The sequence below is a fragment of the Sander vitreus genome, chromosome 13, assembly GCF_031162955.1.
Source record: "Sander vitreus isolate 19-12246 chromosome 13, sanVit1, whole genome shotgun sequence".
NCBI lineage: Eukaryota > Metazoa > Chordata > Actinopteri > Perciformes > Percidae > Sander > Sander vitreus.
The window spans coordinates 10,117,826-10,137,691 of NC_135867.1; the positions used below are offsets into that span (position 1 = coordinate 10,117,826).

General features: G+C 38.1%; 1 protein-coding gene across 2 annotated transcripts in view; it reads right to left on the bottom strand.

Moving 5' to 3' along the window:
* The window catches only part of gabrb2b (gamma-aminobutyric acid type A receptor subunit beta2b), a 68,072-nt gene that overhangs the window by 31,073 nt on the left and 17,133 nt on the right, over positions 1 to 19,866 (bottom strand). The window lies entirely within an intron of this gene.

The window sequence follows — 19,866 nt, forward strand, 5'->3', positions numbered from 1 at the left end:
TTTTAATATTGGATGAAATTCACTTTAAAGCAAATGGAACAGTGAGAGTACAGGCCAAGAAACTCGGTACAAATCAATGGGGAATTCCTTCTTTTCATAGAAACCTAAGCTTTAGACAGACAGTGTAAAAGACTGTGTATGTGTCAGAGAGAAGAAGGGGGTGTGTGTGTGTGCTACTATGTGAGGAGCTATGTGATAAAAAAAATTCATTTTCTTAATGTTTGTGCGTATGTGACACACACATAAACAGAGAAGGGAGAAAATAAGAGAGACCACATGTTCCATACAAATGAAAATAACCTCCAAGCAACCTCAAAAATCTGCTTAACAAAATATCTTGCTATATGCTCTATTTGACAGTAGCTGTCTTCTGGGATTAAGTATTGCTTGTGAAATGAGCTCACTATGTTGTACTTGCATAACATATTCACCAAGTTTGTCCTCCCACAAACAGAATGGTAGACCATCCTCTCGCATAACATCAAGTTGCACATACAGCAAATAGCCTTTGATGGACTGTATATGTTTGCTTTACATAGCACAGTCAGACATCAAAGTGTGTGGGATATAATATGCATGTTTGTCTTCATCATATGCATGGATAGGATGAAGAAGTCTGTGCAACATTGTTACTGAGGCAAGCTTGTATGGATTTATTTAATTTGGACACCTAGAGGTACCCAGTGGAGTTTTTGAGTTGTGCTATAGAGCAATGTTTTACGTGTTTTTCCTGTATTATTTGTACCTCATTTTCACTTTACAAGCATGTGCACAAGGTTGCAAACATACATATGTGCATGTGAGTGCTGCTATGCACATTCCTGCTTATGGTTTCATGCAATTTTGCTGATCAACAGTTGGTGGGCGTAATGCGGCAAGAGATGTAGCACTGTGCCAACAGCAAGTGGAGAAAAGAAGACAGCTAAAAAGCTAAAAAAAAGTTAATTTAAATAATGTAGGTTTCAAACTATTAAAAAAATCAGCTTTGCAAATGTTTTATGCAGAAGGAAATGCATTTTTAGACCTCAAGAATACATACAATGCAATATGGTGAGAAACACACTGAATTTACACAATGCATTTGTCTCCCAAAAAAAAAAAACTCTTTGCAGACGTAAACTCCTGTAAAGCATTGCTTGTTATAGAATTATTATACTATACATACAAGGATACCTTTTCTATTGTTATGATGGCACACACACAAAACCCGAAATGCATATTTTGTAACAATTTATAAACAAATAGAGGAAGTTTGATTACTTGCAGTAAAATTCCCTGATGCTAAATCTAGGACACAATAAAAGAGTCAAGCCAGCAGTCAGATGCTCATGTGGCTTGCTGAAGTAGGAAGCCTACCAATCATCCATGAAAAACTAAGTTAAATAAACTTGCTGTCTCAGGGAACGTTTTGTCATGACTGGCAAATCCACTTCCTGGCAAAGAGGCTGAACATGCATTTTGGAATATGCCCGTCGGCTACAGAGCTGACATCTCGCAGCACCTTGCGAACTGGGGGCTTGGATATTGACTGGATGGAGTCAGGAAAACGGGAGAAGCTTTGCTCAGTGGAGCCCGTGTTTGACTGAAATAGGTTTTGTCATGTTTTTGTGGTTGTTTGTCCCTTATTTGGCTTGGGGTGCTGACAACCACGGGTTTGAGAATTGAGTTTTTCAAAAGACATATTGGTATAGTGGCAATTCTAGCGTTAAGCACTATAATTGGGTTTGGAATTGGAATAGACTGATTCCAGTATATCCAGGCTAAACAAAACTATATGGGATTGATGGCACTCCCGTTTTTTTCATATACTGTATGAAAGAAATGCTGAAATGCCTTATTTAAGTTGGTTTGAAGAAACCCATTTGAAGGGGTATGTAGAGGCTTAATGAAATGTTGGATGATTCCCACAAAAAGAGAGTTCGTACATAAAAACATGGAAATAGCTAATCTTGTAGGTGGTATATTTTTGTTCTCACTTACAGTATAGACTATATAATATAACTGTCTAAAGTCTAATATCTGGGTAACTTTACACTTGCACCAACGGATCCTTGGCTGCACGTGCTGCCCTCCAAACACTTCCATCCTTGGTCGGTGGTTATGTAACCGCTCACACTCCGCTCTTTCAGGCATTCTGCGACTGCAGCACATGTAGCTGAAGAGATGCTTGTTGCCATGTAGACCTCCTAAACTACCTCCGCTACACTCAATACACACCATCAAACAGGAGTGTTTACTGTGATGTACAAAACATCAGAGAGGCTTCTCCATTTTTCTTTCTTGTGGGCACGCACACACGTACACACATAAACACAGTGTCTCTTCCTGTTTTGTTAGAAATGTGGACATTGAAAATGACATCTGCAGTGTGTCTTACTACATTCCTTCTATAGATACTACTAATATCAAGGAATGATACATGCACTATTTATTTTATCCTGTGCATGTGTTTATCAATGCATATTGTGCATGCATGTCTACATAGATACAAGTGCTACATATATGTATGTCTTTGTTGTGTTTCAGGGATCACAGCCAGGGTTGAACAAGGATAGCGAAAACAATGCAGCTGTGATTTTTCACCTGGAGCTGTGGATGCAATATGTAATATTGCAATATGCAATATGTCCTTTGCAATATGTAACAACAGGGATTTAGATAACAAGAGTGACATTCTTTTTTATTCCATCACTTGGCAGCCCCAGCACTCTTAATAGTCGTCATTTCTAAAAGGCCATCAACAATTCTGGCATATTATCCACAACTCTACCCACCACAGAGTCTACTTTTTGAATCTGAGGTACTATTAAGTAACTGTGAGAAGTTAGAAAAAAAAACTGGCAGCCATGATGGAGTAAGAAGGTGCTATGCAAGGTGGGCGTAATTATTACAGAGTAAATGTTTCCATTGTCATCCCTGAGAGCCTATTATTGTAGGCCTATCTACTTGGGGAAGTTGTGGTTTGCTTTGTGGGACAGGCTTTGAAGGTGCCACTGTGGCTAGTTTACCGTGAACATAAACCTCTCCTCAAAGACAGTTATAGTGTGCCCCTCTCTTTCTCTCTCTCTGTGGGAGGAGGAGGTTGTAAATCACCAGAATAACTGCAGCGACTGTGTGCATGTAAGTGCAAGGGAGGCTGTGATAACAACAGTCATAATGAGCATCAGTACATCAACTATGTTGGAGAGAGCCACTAAAGAATGTGAGAATCCATTATAGGCCTAACCAATAACTAATATTCAGTTCCACAGCACGACTCCTACTGAGTTAATGTCTCATCATTTTGAAGATGTTATTTGTTTAATACATTTCTTACAGATTGTGTTAAACACACAAGATATTTCATAAGTCAGTCAGTGAGTGATCAATCTTGTTCACATATATATGTATGCAATGTACAGTACAGGTCTATCCTTTATGTATAACACATGAAAAGTACAATTACTACTGCTGCTCAGCACACTTGACACATGAGTTACAGCTACATCATCATCATCAAAAGCCTGCAAGGGTGCGATCCACTGCAGGGGAAGAATCTGGTGCTGTAAGACCATCTCTATTCAGTGTGCTGACTCCGCGCACCTGACCCACTGCCAGCGTACGCTAAGGGCACTGTCATCACCACTCTGCTGTAGCTTATGGCCATCTGAGCGAGTGAGAGGCAGATGGCACAGCCTGCAATTATTTGCCAACATGTATTGATATTCTGACCTCATCAACTCGAGTCAGCTTACCCCAAGCCACAAATGGGTGAAAAGCCTCAATTAGTCATAATGACCGGGGACCCTTTTGATATGAAAGCAGTTTGGGCTAAATGTGAACCTGATATTTACACTGATTGGAAAATAGTTAATATGCAGATTGTGGAACATAAATGAAAAACATTTATACAATCCTTACTGAAAGCACCTTGAGGCATTTTAGTGATGATAAAGTTAAATTGGAAAATTAACTCTGAAATTAGAGTCTGAAGTACCTTTTTACTGAAAAATACACATTAGATGAGGGAACCTAATAGCTATAACAATCACTATGAGATAGTGTTTGTGTTAACTTGGTTAATCATAATTCAGTAAAAACAGAAACCAATAACTGGTAAAAACAAAGCTGGTGAGTGGGGAATTTCAGCTGGCAATGCAGCAATGGCCTAGCCTAGAAATCTAGATGCACCCTAGCAGCAGCAAATGTAATTTGCAGCCAGGGTCAGTCTAGCAACTCTCCGTTGGCTTGCGAGCTGGAAAAACCAAATTCTGGTCAGGCCAACATCGTGTATAGAGTGGGCGGGCTTAACATAAGGACGGCAGAGTTGCGACGGTTCACTGCTACTTGAAAACAAATAAAATGGCTGCTGGCGAACAGCAGTCTTTCAAATCGGTTTTGGCCGCGACTCTAGAAGACTTGGAGTTAAGCACTGAAGACATTCTTAAAAAAGGAAGATGTGTTCGGAGTTTTGCCGACTGGATACAGAAAAAGTTTAATCTACCAACTAGCGTTGCTCTGGTTGGGTATTGCGTGTAGAGGGAATTTGAAAGACAACCGTTTTACCCCGCCCCTCGGATTGAGCCCTGCCAATGGTGAGTTCCCAGACCCAACATCTTGATGTGGGTCTGGCTTGTCAAGCTAGCAATGGCCAGTAAATAACAGTAAGATGTATGGAGGTGAGATGTATGAAGTTTAAAGTAGGGATGCACCGAATCCAGATTTTTGGGGTTCGGCCGAATACCGAATCCACTGGTTAAGATTCTGCCGAAACCGAACCGAATCCTACTCCCATCCTCAGTTCATGAACACAGTAAACACATTAATAAAGTAAACAACGTCCACAGCTTCTAAAATAGTTAAATGTGTAAACGAGGGTTTCTTATATGGTCTAGACTCAGGTTTGACTTTAAAATAAAGACACAGGCTTCCAATGCCGGAACCAAGATGGCATTGCACGTCTCACTTTATTCCACCCCAACACAGTCAACCGTCATAAAATACAACACTTTATTCACTTCCATTTTTCCCGTAACAATAAAAGCTCTACTTCTTAAACTTCAACTGAGAGGTTACACAATAAACTACCTTACAAAAACCCACATTGTAGAAAAGCACATCGCTATCGCCAGATGAGTGACAGTTTTGTTTGGCAAATTTTCGCTGACCAGTGTATGATGAAGGCATGTTGGGTGGGTGAAATTAGAAAGCTAATGTTAGCTAACGAGCAGCAGTTGCTCCGCTCCCACTGTAGGGAGACTCTGTCTGGTTAAAACAAGTTTTTAGCTGTGACTGTCCTTCCTTTGCCGTACCTGGGGTTGCTGTGCTTTGGCTGCTGTCTGTGAATTCCTTCATGCGTTGCTCGTATTCTTTTGGATATTTCATGCACAGGTGTTTCGGTAGCGGCGATGTAGTGTGTTGTTTGGAGTCCTTGCCACCGTGGGACAGGTCGGCATTGCAGGTTGGGCATGTATCTCGGCTTGGGTCGCTTTTGGCTGGGGGTGCTGCTGGACGGCACTTTTTCTGCTTGTGAGTTTCATTTTCACTTTCTCACAGCCTTTCTGAACAGTCCACCTACATTACATCGAACAGCGTAGCGCGCGCAGTGCAAGCTTTCGGTGGAAAAGAATTCTAAGGTTTGGCCGAAACCGAACTCTGTCAAAAAGCCTAATATTTGGCCGAACCTGAACCCTGGCACTTAAGCAGTCAATTGGTGATTGGCCTGATCTGTGTGGCACAGATGACCTAATGTTCCTCTGTTTATTAATTGAACACATAATCTGTTATATAAATATATATATATATGTGTATATACACATTATATATATATATATATATATATATATATATATATATATATATATATATATATATATATGTGTGTGTGTGTATATATATATATGTATGTGTGTGCATACACATATATATATATATATATATATATATATATATATATATATATATATATATATATATATATATATATATATATATATATATATATGTGTATATATGTGTATATACACACATATATAAATATATATATATATATATATATATATATATATATATATAATGTGTATATATGTGTATATACACACACATATATATATATATATATGTGTATATACACACACATATATATATATATATATATATATATATATATATATATATATATATATATATATATATATATATATATATATATATATGTGTGTATATATAATGTGTATATATGTATATATATATATAATGTGTATATATGTGTATATACACATATATATATATATATATATATATATATATATATATATATATATATATATATATATATATATGTGTGTGTATATATATATGTGTGTGTATATATATATATATATATATATATATATATATATATATATATATATATATACATACATACATACATACATACAGTCAGGTCCATAAATATTGGGACATCGACACAATTTTAATCTTTTTGGCTCTATACACCACCACAATGGAGTTGAAATGAAACGAACAAGATGTGCTTTAACTGCAGACTTTCAGCTTTAATTTGAGGGTATTTACATCCAAATCAGGTGAACGGTGTAGGAATTACAACAGTTTGTATATGTGCCTCCCACTTTTAAGGGACCAAAAGTAATGGGACAGATTAACAATCATAAATCAAACTTTCACTTTTTTAATACTTGGTTGCAAATCCTTTGCATTCAATTACAGCCTGAAGTCTGGACGCATAGACATCACCAGACGCTGGGTTTCATCTCTGGTGATGCTCTGCCAGGCCTCTACTGCAACTGTCTTCAGTTCCTGCTTGTTCTTGGGGCATTTTCCCTTCAGTTTTGTCTTCAGCAAGTGAAATGCATGCTCAATCGGATTCATGTCAGGTGATTGACTTGGCCATTGCATAACATTCCACTTCTTTCCCTTAAAAGACTCTTTGGTTGCTTTCGCAGTATGCTTCGGGTCATTGTCCATCTGCACTGTGAAGCGCCGTCCAATGAGTTCTGAAGCATTTGGCTGAATATGAGCAGATAATATTGCCTGAAACACTTCAGAATTCATCCTGCTGCTTTTGTCAGCAGTCACATCATCAATAAATACAAGAGAACCAGTTCCATTGGCAGCCATACATGCCCACGCCATGACACTACCACCACCATACTTCACTGATGAGGTGGTATGCTTTGGATCATGAGCAGTTCCTTTCCTTCTCCATACTCTTCTCTTCCCATCACTCTGGTACAAGTTGATCTTTGTCTCATCTGTCCATAGGATGTTGTTCCAGAAATGTGAAGGCTTTTTTAGATGTTGTTTGGCAAACTCTAATCTGGCCTTCCTGTTTTTGAGGCTCTCCAATGGTTTACATCTTGTAGTGAATCCTCTGTATTCACTCTGGTGAAGTCTTCTCTTGATTGTTGACTTTGACAAACATACACCTACCTCCTGGAGAGTGTTCTTGATCTGGCCAACTGTTGTGAAGGGTGTTTTCTTCACCAGGGAAAGTATTCTTCGGTCATCCACCACAGTTGTTTTCCGTGGTCTTCCGGGTCTTTTGGTGTTGCTGAGCTCACCGGTGCGTTCTTTCTTTTTAAGAATGTTCCAAACAGTTGATTTGGCCACACCTAATGTTTTTGCTATCTCTCTGATGGGTTTGTTTAGATTTTTTCAGCCTAATGATGGCTTGCTTCACTGATAGTGACAGCTCTTTGGATCTCATATTGAGAGTTGACAGCAACAGATTCCAAATGTAAATAGCACACTTGAAATGAACTCTGGACCTTTTATCTGCTCCTTGTAAATGGAATAATGAGGGAATAACACACACCTGGCCATGGAACAGCTGAGCAGCCAGTTGTCCCATTACTTTTGGTCCCTTAAAAAGTGGGAGGCACATATACAAACTGTTGTAATTCCTACACCGTTCACCTGATTTGGATGTAAATACCCTCAAATTAAAGCTGAAAGTCTGCAGTTAAAGCACATCTTGTTCGTTTCATTTCAACTCCATTGTGGTGGTGTATAGAGCCAAAAAAGATTAGAATTGTGTCGATGTCCCAATATTTATGGACCTGACTGTGTGTGTGTGATGTATGTATGTATATATGTATATATATATATATATGTGTATATATATGTGTATATATATATGTGTATATATATATATGTGTATATATATATATATATATATATATATATATATATGTATATATATATATATGTATATGTGTGTATGTGTATATATATATATATATATATATATATAAAAAAAATGTGTATATATATGTGTGTGTGTGTGTATATATGAGTTGATTTACCCTGAGATGGGAAACTGAGTTTTCGGTTCCAGAACAGCTGATATGAGTTGTTTCAATCAACTCAGAGTAGGTTCACGCGCGTGCACCACCACAATAAAAAGGCAGAATGAATGGAGCCATGATACTACGATTCACCATGGCAACAACCACAAACAAATGGGTCAGCGGAAATACTCATGCGCGCATACAGCAAGTTTGAACATGTATTTTGTTAAAAAAGCAATCACAGCAGCTGCAAAAAAAAAGAGAGAATTTGCGTGGGAGAAAATTGCTGCTAGAGTAAATGTGCATATTCCAATATAGTGTATAAATATCATATTTAATCATAAGTATAATATTACTGTTGAAATGGTATTGAACCTATAATCTATTTCATTTAGGTGCAATACTGCAGGCGAAAAAGTCCTAGGCCTACTAATCCCATTCTGAGGCTGCAGCACCAACAGAATTATAATTCATACTCTTTTATTTCAAAGGGTTTACATCATTTACCTGCAATACTGTGGCACTCCTTTTTTTTAATACTGATTTGTGTCCAGGGAACACTACTAAAATGTTTAAAACATGTTTCAGAGTGAGTCACTCTTCTGACGGCACTTTGTTATACAGTGGCTTTACTAATATGCTCCGCATCACCAATGTTGTAAAGAAAACTGCCATTTGCAAAAAAACGTAATGCGACACAAATAATCTACTGGGATGTAGCGCATGTCCACGATGGGTGACGTTAGTGATATGAGGACGGATAAGGTTATGTAAGCTACATAACTGATGGACTGGGAAGAAAAACGATATCGCTCAAATAGGTAGTTATCTGGAAATTAAAATGCGTCGGGGCCTCAATATCATCTCAACACCCTGCGAAGTAATACAGCTTCTTCATCCACGGGATCATCGACAAAAGGAAATGCCATGTTTTGAGAAAAAAAAATAGTTTTATAGTCTTATTAGTCGTTTTATAGTAACATGGTTAATAAACCAAACCCTGTTTTTTTTAATTCATGCAGATACAGTAACAAACTGCGCTAAAATGTGTCTGATACAGACTGAATGAGTGAGGAAATGAAAGGGGGCTGTGTCAGCAGGCTGGGCTGGTGTCAGAGGGAGGAGACTTCTTGAAGAAAACCTGCTCCCGACCAGGTTAGGTTCACAACTCAGTTACCATAGTAACTGACTCTGAGGTTAAGTTACCTCTCTTTCTGAAACGGAAAAACCCAGAGTTTCCCTCATCTCAGGGTTAACAAACTCAGTTTTCACTAAACCTGCTTTCTGAAATGGACCACTGGTGGCCAGAAACAAGACTCCAATTGAATGCTAATGTTACCGTGTGTCTGCTGAATATGTAAATAACTGTTGCAAATAATTATTGCAGGTTTACAATGAGGGAAAGATTGTAGTAAAAAAAAGATTAAGGTTGGGAAACGCAGATTAAGGTTGGGAAACATTTGTGGTCATGATCAAATCTATCCACCCTAACCTCCCTCCTTATGTTTTGCAATTCTGTAACACCATATTATTTCCACCTTTCCTCCTGACAGGCAGGGCTGAAAATGTACATGGTCGTTAGAGGTCCTTCTCAATTAAACATAGGTCATATTAGGCCATTTGAACAAGCAACTGATGTGGTCGTTTTTCATGGGAGGTAGTCTTTTGATTAAGTAGAAAGGAAACAGACAAAAGGAAGGAGTATAAGGTGGATGATAAGGTGGCGGAGAAGTAGCAATAAAGTGAGGGACAGATGGAGAAAAGCGTGTTAATAAAGATTGAGAAAAGTTGGAGAGTGAGTGGGTGCGATGGGATGAGGATGGAGAAAGGAGATTGGAGGCCCAAGTCTACAGGGAGAGAGAAAAGAGACGGGGATCAGAATGAGGATGACTCAATAGTGAGTAGAGGTTATATATTTCTTTCTTCCCACAACCCTTGAAGCCAGTTTTCCATATGAAAGCTGTGGAATGGTGTGGTGAGTTTGCTGGATGAGGGGGAGGGGGGTAGATGAGAGGCACTGGAAAGCTCAGTGGATCAGTGATGCAAATTGCATTTATTCTCCCAGCTCTTCACTTTCGGTCTCTGATTTCAGCACCAGCAATGACCACCTCCTGCTACTTTTTCTCTCCCATCTTTTCTCCCTTTCCTCACCTGTCCTATCCATTCCCTTTTTCCCTTCAATCATGTTATTTCATCTCCCATTTCCCCCTCATTCCTTTACACAAATCTCGTTCAATCTACTTCTCCCTATAGCTTCCCCCTCTCTTCTATATTCCACGTTGCATCTATTTGCATGCGGTAGAAAGAAAGAGAGAGAGGGAAAAAAGGGAAGTGGGAACACATTGGTAGTGAGTGTGAATGGTTTAGATCATTACTACTAAACAGATACAGCTGAGGGAGCCGTCTAGAGAACAAGACAGGTGTTGGATCAGCCTCTGAGGTGCTTTTTGGGTTCTGAAGGGCTCAAATAGAATTCGGATTTGAATATCTCCTCCTCCAAGCTTGATTCAGGTAAAAGGGTGCCGAATCAATGTGTTTTTTTTGGCAAAAAAAGCATTGACTGGATATTTTACAAATATTGACAAACCATGTTATTGTCATGTACTTGTTTTTTCTGTTTTAAAAGAGGTATATGTTGCTTTAAATCATTTCTAGTGCACTGACCTCAGAGTGGCACTGAATCCTAAAGCAGCCTGCCTCTGAATCCTCCTCTACCTTTATCCTCTCTGTGTCTGTCTTCCTCTCTCCTCTCCTCCTCTCTTTGAAATACGTTTAGTGGGAAGGAAATGTGATCCCTCCACCACTCAGCCATATGTCCATACTGCACTCTATCATCCTCCTACTTCAGTTCTTCCAAAAAGCCCTCCAACAACAAGTGGCTTTCAATTTCCTGTCTCACACGGTTCTCATGCCATCAGCGACAGGGTATGAGGAACCTGGCATAGGGCACAGCATTTCCAAAGAGGCCTAATAATAAACATGCCTATCCCCACAGAGCTGAGTGACATATATTCCTCAGTCTCTGGAGATCTGTGTATGTAGTCCTTAGGATTCAGCTCTGTATCTGGAACAGCTTGTGCACTGCATGTAGTACATCTGCAACAGGAAAGCATACAGGGGCTGCTGCAGGGGTTTCATTTGGCCCGTTTGCTCCAGAAGAAATCATGTTGATATATTGTAATGAAAATCTAAACATACATCAAAATAGGTATAACAAGAAAATATCTTTAACAAAAATACTATGATAGATATGTTTGAATTTGCATAGTGACATTACCCTGACCAATTCTCCTGGTACACCTTTTGTATTTTCCATCCCTTAAGACCATTTCCTTAGTTTATGGCATGTGAGAAATCAGATGACTGATTTAATAATGCCCAGACTCTTGTTTGTTTACTTGTACTTTGTTTAACCTCCCTTTTCATCACACTGCTTCTCTCTCTATTTCTCTGTCTCTGTGTCTCTTGTCCCTCCTTCATTTATATATCCCCATTTTCCTTCAATACTCTTTCATCATCATTTACCCTGGCCTGGACATAGCTTTCAAGAGAGCTGGCTGCTGAAGGTGAATCAAATTTAGAGGAACCTTTTTTTCCTCAGAGCTCTCCCAAAGCATGGGTGCACATCTTTGCCAGTTGGCAGTCGTATAGCTTAACTGACTACATAGAATTTATTAGTCGATTGGAGCATGTGCAGGCCCTTCTGTGTCCCTCGAGAGGAATAGAGTGGAGTGGCAATTTAGAAAGGGGGGTGGTTGGTGGTGGTGATGGTGGGGGGTTGATGGGAAAGAGAAGAGAGGGCAGAGCAGGACAGTGATGGTGATTTCATCCTCAGCTGTCATTTACACTAGACAGAATGTTAGTTCACCAATGAGATGTGAGAAAAAACGAGTCTGTCCCACTTACTGCTGTTTTACTACAAATTTGACAAATGTATGGTGCTGCTAAAGCTTTAGGCAGCTGTCCTTTGACTACCCCTCATACACAATTCTGGACAAATTCACTAATCCACTAGAGGAGTCCTACATCTCATGCATTATGGAGGTCTGGTGAACTGAGGAAGAAACTGATTGCTATTCAAACAGAGTACCAAGAAGCACACATTGTCAACAATGAGATAATGCAAATATATTGATCTGTGGATCAATGGCGCATTTAGCACCTTAGTGAGTACAAAACACCTATAACTCAACAAATCCAGTTTATGCATGTGTGTCTCTGTGTAAGTCCAGATTTGATGGCCTGTATACAGTACCTCCTTGAGCAAAGACACCCTTGAAGAAGCAATATCTCCTCACAGTTGGACTGACCTACAAGAGACGCAGGGGTGATTTAGTGTGTGTGTGTGTGTGTGTGTGTTTTGTGAGACCTACAGAGTGAGGGCATTTTGGCCTGTCCTACTACTTTAAAGGCCTGTTTGAGGGGCAGACTTGGTTTTAAGATTAAGGTTAGATTTAGGATCAAGAGGCTTAGAAATGCATTATGTCAACGAGAGTGTGTGTGTGGCAATGACATACAAGGACAACAGAGATATGGTATTCTAGAAAATATTTTAATCCATCTTCGCAGTACTACCTACCAAAAAGACAATAAAATAATAGTATGTGGCACATAACATGGCTGGCTATCTACAAATTCAATGGCTTTCATTCAAACATTCACGGTGGCTGAGGTGGACCATGGGAGCCATGTGTGTCTGAGGGTGAGCATGGTGGTCAATAAGGATCTGGATACCTACAATACCTACAATTGCTGGTTTACCTGCAATGCCAGATGCACATCAGCCAGCAGGCCTGCTCTGGCAAAGTAAATCTCTGCTATCAAATGTGTTAAATTCAAGTGTGAGTACTCTCAAATTAACACACAATATGGAAGTGACTCATCAAAATCTAGACAGGAATCTTGCATCTGTGTAGAACAAATCCACCCAGATAATACACAAAGTCCTAACTGTAAAGACATCCATGGATCTGCACCGATAAATTCGTTTTTAAAAACACCGCAGCTTTAAATTTGGTAAAACTGTAAATCATTCTAGATGTATCTGGGACCCCCGTACAAAATCCAGGGGACTATTAGGGGGGCATTTGAACATCTGTAGTGTAATTTCTAAAATTGAACAAGTGAAACATCTGCTATGTGATTTCAATCTAGATTTTGTGTGCCTTTCAGAAACATGGTTGCATAAAAATTCACCAACGGCAGCCCTACATGTACCCGGATATAATTTATTTACACGCAAAAGACCTAAGGGAAGAGGTGGTGGAGTCATAGTTTACATGAAAGATAATATTCAGTGCAGCCGGATTGATTTGTCTAATGTTAATCTGGAGTGTATTGGTCTAAATACTGTATACCTCTCTCTTCTCAAATGTCATTTGTCCTGGTTTTGTTATATCGTCCACCTTCTTCCAATAATAGCTTTTATGATGAATTTAAAAGGTTACTCAAAGAATGTAATTCTAAAAAAGAAGTCATGCTTTTGGGTGACTAACATAAATTGGGATGACAAGAAAATTAGGAATTAATTTAAAACAATTACAGATAATTTGGATTTTACACAACTAAAAGGTCCTACCAAAATAATTGCATCCATACAGACACAGATTGATTTACTTTTTTCCAACAGGCCAGAAAGAGTAGAGAAAACATATAACCTCATTACTGGATTAGCTGACCATCATTAAATTTTATTCACAAGAAAGCTTACAAATAACAGATTTAGGACAAATAAGAATCCTCTTGAGTATCCTAGAATTCTCTTCAAGTGAACTTGAACATTTTCAAATGGCTATAAACCAAACAAAATGGAATGAATTTATAACTGGGAGGAATGTAGAGGAAGACGGTAGTATGTTTATCAACACAATTCAGGGCATAGCCCAAGTCTACAAAGATATTCCCAGGTAATAAGAATAAAAAGAACTGTCTACCTTGGTTGAATACAGATATACTGAATGTGATGAAGGAGCGAGATCATGTACTAAAATAGTATCTAAATTCTAAATGGCAAATTGACAGACACAAGTTTACAATGCTACGCAATATGGGTTACCAGAGAACTGAGCAAGGCTAAAGCAAAGTTTTTTTATCAGTATTATTCATGAGGCAAGGCCAGGCAAGGCAGCTTTATTTGTATAGCACATTTATGCTGCTATCAGCAACAGGGCAATTCAAAGTACTTTATATAAAACATTAAAAAGCAGTTAAAAACAGTTAAAACATTGAAAAAAAGATAAAATACCAGAATAAAAGTTACAGTGCAGTATAAGAAATTAACAATTATAGGCCAGAGGTAACACCAAACAAATCTGGGAACATATTACAGTAAGAAGCTAGTTGGTGTAAATAATAGTGGATCATCAAAGTAACTACAATTAAAGCTGAATGGGAAACTCGTGGCTAATAATAATAATGTGATTGGGGAAAGGGGAGTTTAGGGTCCCCTGCTGGAGCTGCTCCCCCCCGATAACGGATAAGCCGACGGAGATGGATGGATGGATGGGAAAATAACTCAGGATCCACTTGAAATGGCCTTTAAGAGATACTTTACAGACTCTGTAGATGAGATTACTAAAAGTTTCCTTGAGTTAGATGAAAAGGTTATAGTGGACTGGAAACTCCAAACTTCCACACCACAATTCTTTCTAAAAAAAAACACATCTCTGAGCATGAGGCAGTAAGGATAATTAACACTCAAGATTTCCAAAGCCAAATACTTTTCTATAACGATTCTATAATGCTGAAGTCTCGAAAGGATTCCTTAGCCTCACCCACTACAAATATCAATCTCTCAAGGGATTTTTCCAAAAGCAAGCAAAACTGCTATTTTGTCACAATTTTTTTTTTTATGGGCATTTCCACCTTTAATGATAGGACAGCTCAGACATGAAAGGAGAGAGAGAGAGGGGGAAGACTGTCACAGGTCGGACACAAACCATGGACCTTCTGCATCGAGGAATAAACCTCTATATATGTGTGTGTGTGTGTCTGCTCTACCAACTGAGCTAACCGGCCACTGTGTCACCAATTTTTAAAGCAGGAGATCCCCAGCTTGTCTGTAACTTTATACCTGTTAGTATTCTCCCTGTTGTATCCAAGGTGATAGAGAAGTGGGTGTCTGAGCTGGTAGTGTTTTATTTGAACAGCAGTGACTTCACCTTGCATCCAATGCAACTTGGTTTAAGAGCTCAACACTCCACAGAAACTGCTACTATACCTTCTGGAAAACATGAAATCCATGATGAATAAAGGTGATACTGTTGGGGCTATTTTTTAGGTACTTAGAAAGGCTTTCGATACTGTACTTAGCAAATTACTTTCTCTCAACTTCTCAAATGATACTATTAAGTTGATGAAGTCATATTTAAAGGAAATAACACAATATGTTAAGGTTCATACTCATAAGTCTAGTGCCTATAAAACGTATACTTGTGTTCCACAAGGTTCTATACTTGGGCCACTGTTGTTCAGCCTTCATGTTAATGATCTGCCTTTGGTTTGTCCTGACATAGAAATCCAGTTATATGCTGATGATGCAGTGATTTATATACTTAGCTGCACAAAGCAGCAGGCTGATTCTAAACTTACCAGTGCAATGAACCATATTATAAGATGGCTTGACAAATCATGTCTTAAATTAAATGTTAGTAAAACTGTTGGTATGTTATTTTCAAAGTGACCATGTAGCACTCCTGACCCTGACATATTAAGTTGTCTAAATACAAGTATCTGGGTGTCTGGATTGATTCAAATCTGTCCTTCAAATGTCATGTAAAAAGTATATGCAAAAGAGTTAGATTTAAATTGAGTAAATTTAGATTTGTCAGACAATCACTCAACTTTAAAACTGCTATTATACATATTTACATGAATGCCATGATTATCTCACATTTTACTTTGTTTGATTAGCTGTGCTCAGGCTAACAAATCCACAAGGAAGCCACTTGAAACATTATATAAACGTACTCCAGAAGTTCTAGATCAGAAACCCAACAGTTATCACAGCTATCAAATTTTAAATTGACTTTTAAGATAGGAAAACCTAATTAAATATAGTAACATTTGTCTAGTTTATAAGATCTAACACAACACTGCTCCACCACCACTGAAAACATTTGTTGTTCAGAGAGCAGGTTCTCAAGTTACCAGAGGTACCACAAGAGGGGACTGTATCATTCCCACTCGAAGAAGTGCTTTTGGTCAGTACACATTCTCTGTAGCAGCATCTAAAGACTGGAATATGTTGCCAATACAGATAAGAGAAGTAAATACTTATTGTTCTTTTAGTGGTCAGCTGAGTAACTAGCTTTATTGGTGTATTGCTTATTTAATTTTAATGTGCTATGTGCTGGTTTTACTGTAAAGTTTCTTTGAGTACCATGTAAAGCGCTATATAAATAAAATATTATTATTATTATTGATAACCAGATATGTGCACATTAGACTGCTGGCTGCCTGTTGACTTTTGCTGCCTGCATATTGTGCATTGTGCCTTTGTGAACGTTGGTCTGTTTATGTTGCTTTCATGTGTTGACTGTATTGTCATTTTTATTTATTTTTTTTAGGTTGCCATTTTCAAACTGGCCAGGGACAACATATGAAAATTAGCCTGCTGAGCTAACTCTGGCTCATTTACAGTTGCTTTGCTGTTGATTAATGAGCATTGTCCCTGTCAAAAAAATAATAAATGAAATTAAATGGTAAAAATGTACTCTTAAAATTTGACTATTTCTTATAGATAAAATAGTCCTAATGAAAACCGTTGACATGGAGGTCTGTGAAATATCAAGAGTACCAGGGATATTTGACATTTACTGAGTTTTTCAAATGTCACTTTTCAGCTCTTTATACACTATAAATGAAATTGCATTCACCTCTACTCTATTGGAGTTGTGGCACAAGTCTCACCAGCAGATTGCAGTGTTAAATGATGGTGTACAGGTTCAAATAGCATACATAAAATGTACTTATTTTAGTACAATCAGCCCTTTTATTTGCGTGATGACAGTAATATTTTCATATTTTTGTCCTAGTTCAAAGACTTTGCATGTTAAACACCTTGATTAAAGTATTTGAAATTTGGTTTCATACATGCAACAACACATAATAGTTATTAATAACTTGATGTGAGCATCAAAAAGCCTTAATACCCACAGTACTCTGGAATGAAAGTAAGTGCATCTCACACAAACCCGCACATGAATCATGGTCAACACTAATCCTTACAATGTCATTTGTTTTTCCAGTGAGTTGTTCCTCTCCTCATCTCACCCTAACTGACTTCTTTAACTGGTGACAGAGATCAAGATTATAGGCTTGTTTTTTCATTTCATTGCCATTTGCAAAAAAATAAACATAAAAAAATCTACAGTTCCAATTTTACTCAGTACTTTCACAAGAAGTCATTCTTGAAATTGTGATTTAAGTTTTATATTGATCAAACAGAGGGCAGGCTGGCTAAATTTAGTGCAGAGAATTTACACTGCATGTTCAATATAAATATAAAAACTTCTACACAAGAGGAAGAGAGGGAGATAAAACATTAAAGTCCACTATTTCCTCCTGCCTGTTCCTTGCGAGCTCCTCTCCTACTACTTACCAAGCGATAAAACACGTAATACTGCAATGCCATGGACATGTAGTACACACTTAGGAAATCGTTAGAGAATCAGTGCAGAGAATATAACCACATACACAAATACAAAAGGATGGACACACATTTCCTGGATGCACTTTCAATGAGTGGGAGATGCACAAGTGGGAGAAATTACAGTATCCATAAGGAAAGCATTTCAAAACACTTACATGCCTGGCTAACCTCTCATCAAGGTTTTCTTTTATCTCTATCTTTTCTTTGAAATATCTCCCGCAGCTGACAATATAAGGCTGAATATTTCTTTAAGAGCTAGAAACGGTTTCAGGCTTCATTTTCAGCATTTGTAAAACCTGTAAAAGCTTAAACAACAGTATAACTGTATAACTTCCTGGAATCAAAAGACAGATGGAACTACAAAGAAAACTCTAACCTAAGACCCCAATGATGAAGCCAATGATGTTATATTTCTATTACCTGTAATAAATGCACATTTCACATTGAGCTCAATTTGTACAGTTAAATCATTAGTATATATAAGTGAAAATGCAGACAACTGAAGAAAGTGAAGTGAAAGCAAATTAATCACTCAAACCAAGAGCAACTGCTGCATTATCCCTCTTGACATTATCCCATTATCAGCTCACAGTGTCATATTCAGCTGCTGGGAAAACCAATCCACACCCGCCGCCTCTCCCATTTGTCCATTATCAACTTCTTGTATTTTGACAAGCTGTGATAAAGCAGGATCTAGTCTGACAACTGGTTTCCACGCACTGTGAAAACTGTGTGATAGTGCCAGACATGAGCCAAACCACAGTGACCCATAAGGCCAATTGTAAGACTTTGATGACAAGACACAACAGCAGAACCATGTGAGTAAATCTATTCCGCTTGTAAGAAACACACACATCATTAAATGTAACTAAAAAATACATTTATCTAACACAAATCAAATACAAAGACCTTTCAAAATGCTGATATGTTTTGGCATTTTATCCACACTGGCATTATCAAATGCCCCCAAATGCAACTTTAAAAAAAATGCTATACAGTGTGGATACCTTTTAAAACTGCTGACCACATACAAATGGGGAAACTGGAAATCCAAATGTAGTATTACATATGATTTCAAAACACATGTACTTCTACACAGTTGCATATCTAGCCTGTTAACCAAAACAGGTGTCGTCATTGACTGATGTTTATGCTGTTGGGGACTGCATGTGTATCAAACAGTAACACATACATACCAAACAGTAATTTGATAAAGACTCTGTCCAGCAGACAATATATTATTATTGGCCTGTGTGAACAGGTAGCAGTGATCAAATCACTGTTTAATACTCATACAGCCTCCAGTTTTTGATGAACAAATATGTAATATGGCCCAATTTTGTAAATTGCTGGACCACTAACAGTTAAACAGCTTTATTTAGACTCAGTTCAGACCTTTTTTCTCTTTTTGGAGTAAATCTCAATACAAAATTAGAATAGGTGTATTTGTGACATACCTGTAAAAAAGTGAAGCATATATCAGTCCCTTCAGAAAAACGCGATTATGCGATCGCATAATTCAATGCATGATCAGCCAAAGTCCGCATATTTATGCGGGGGCTGCATTTTTTCAAATACGCTGCACTTTCGAGAGTTCTGCACTGCAGAGTTCCGCGCAAAATATGCGGGCCTTGCATGATTTCATAATCCCCGCATTTTCGTTGCAAAAAAGTCACATATATCTTAGCAGAAAGTTGAAAATGTTGCGTTTACTTCACACGAGCAGCCATTTTCCCCTGTTGCCATGGGAACGTAACGTGACGTAATTAGGCGACGTGAACATCATCGAAAAGCTGCACACCCTGCGATGAAGCCATGATGAAACCGCAGTTTTGGCAAGTTCCCGCAATTTTTGCAAGTTCCAGCAATTTCATCGCATAAAATTGCACAAATATCCCGCATATTCCATCGCATGTTTTAAGA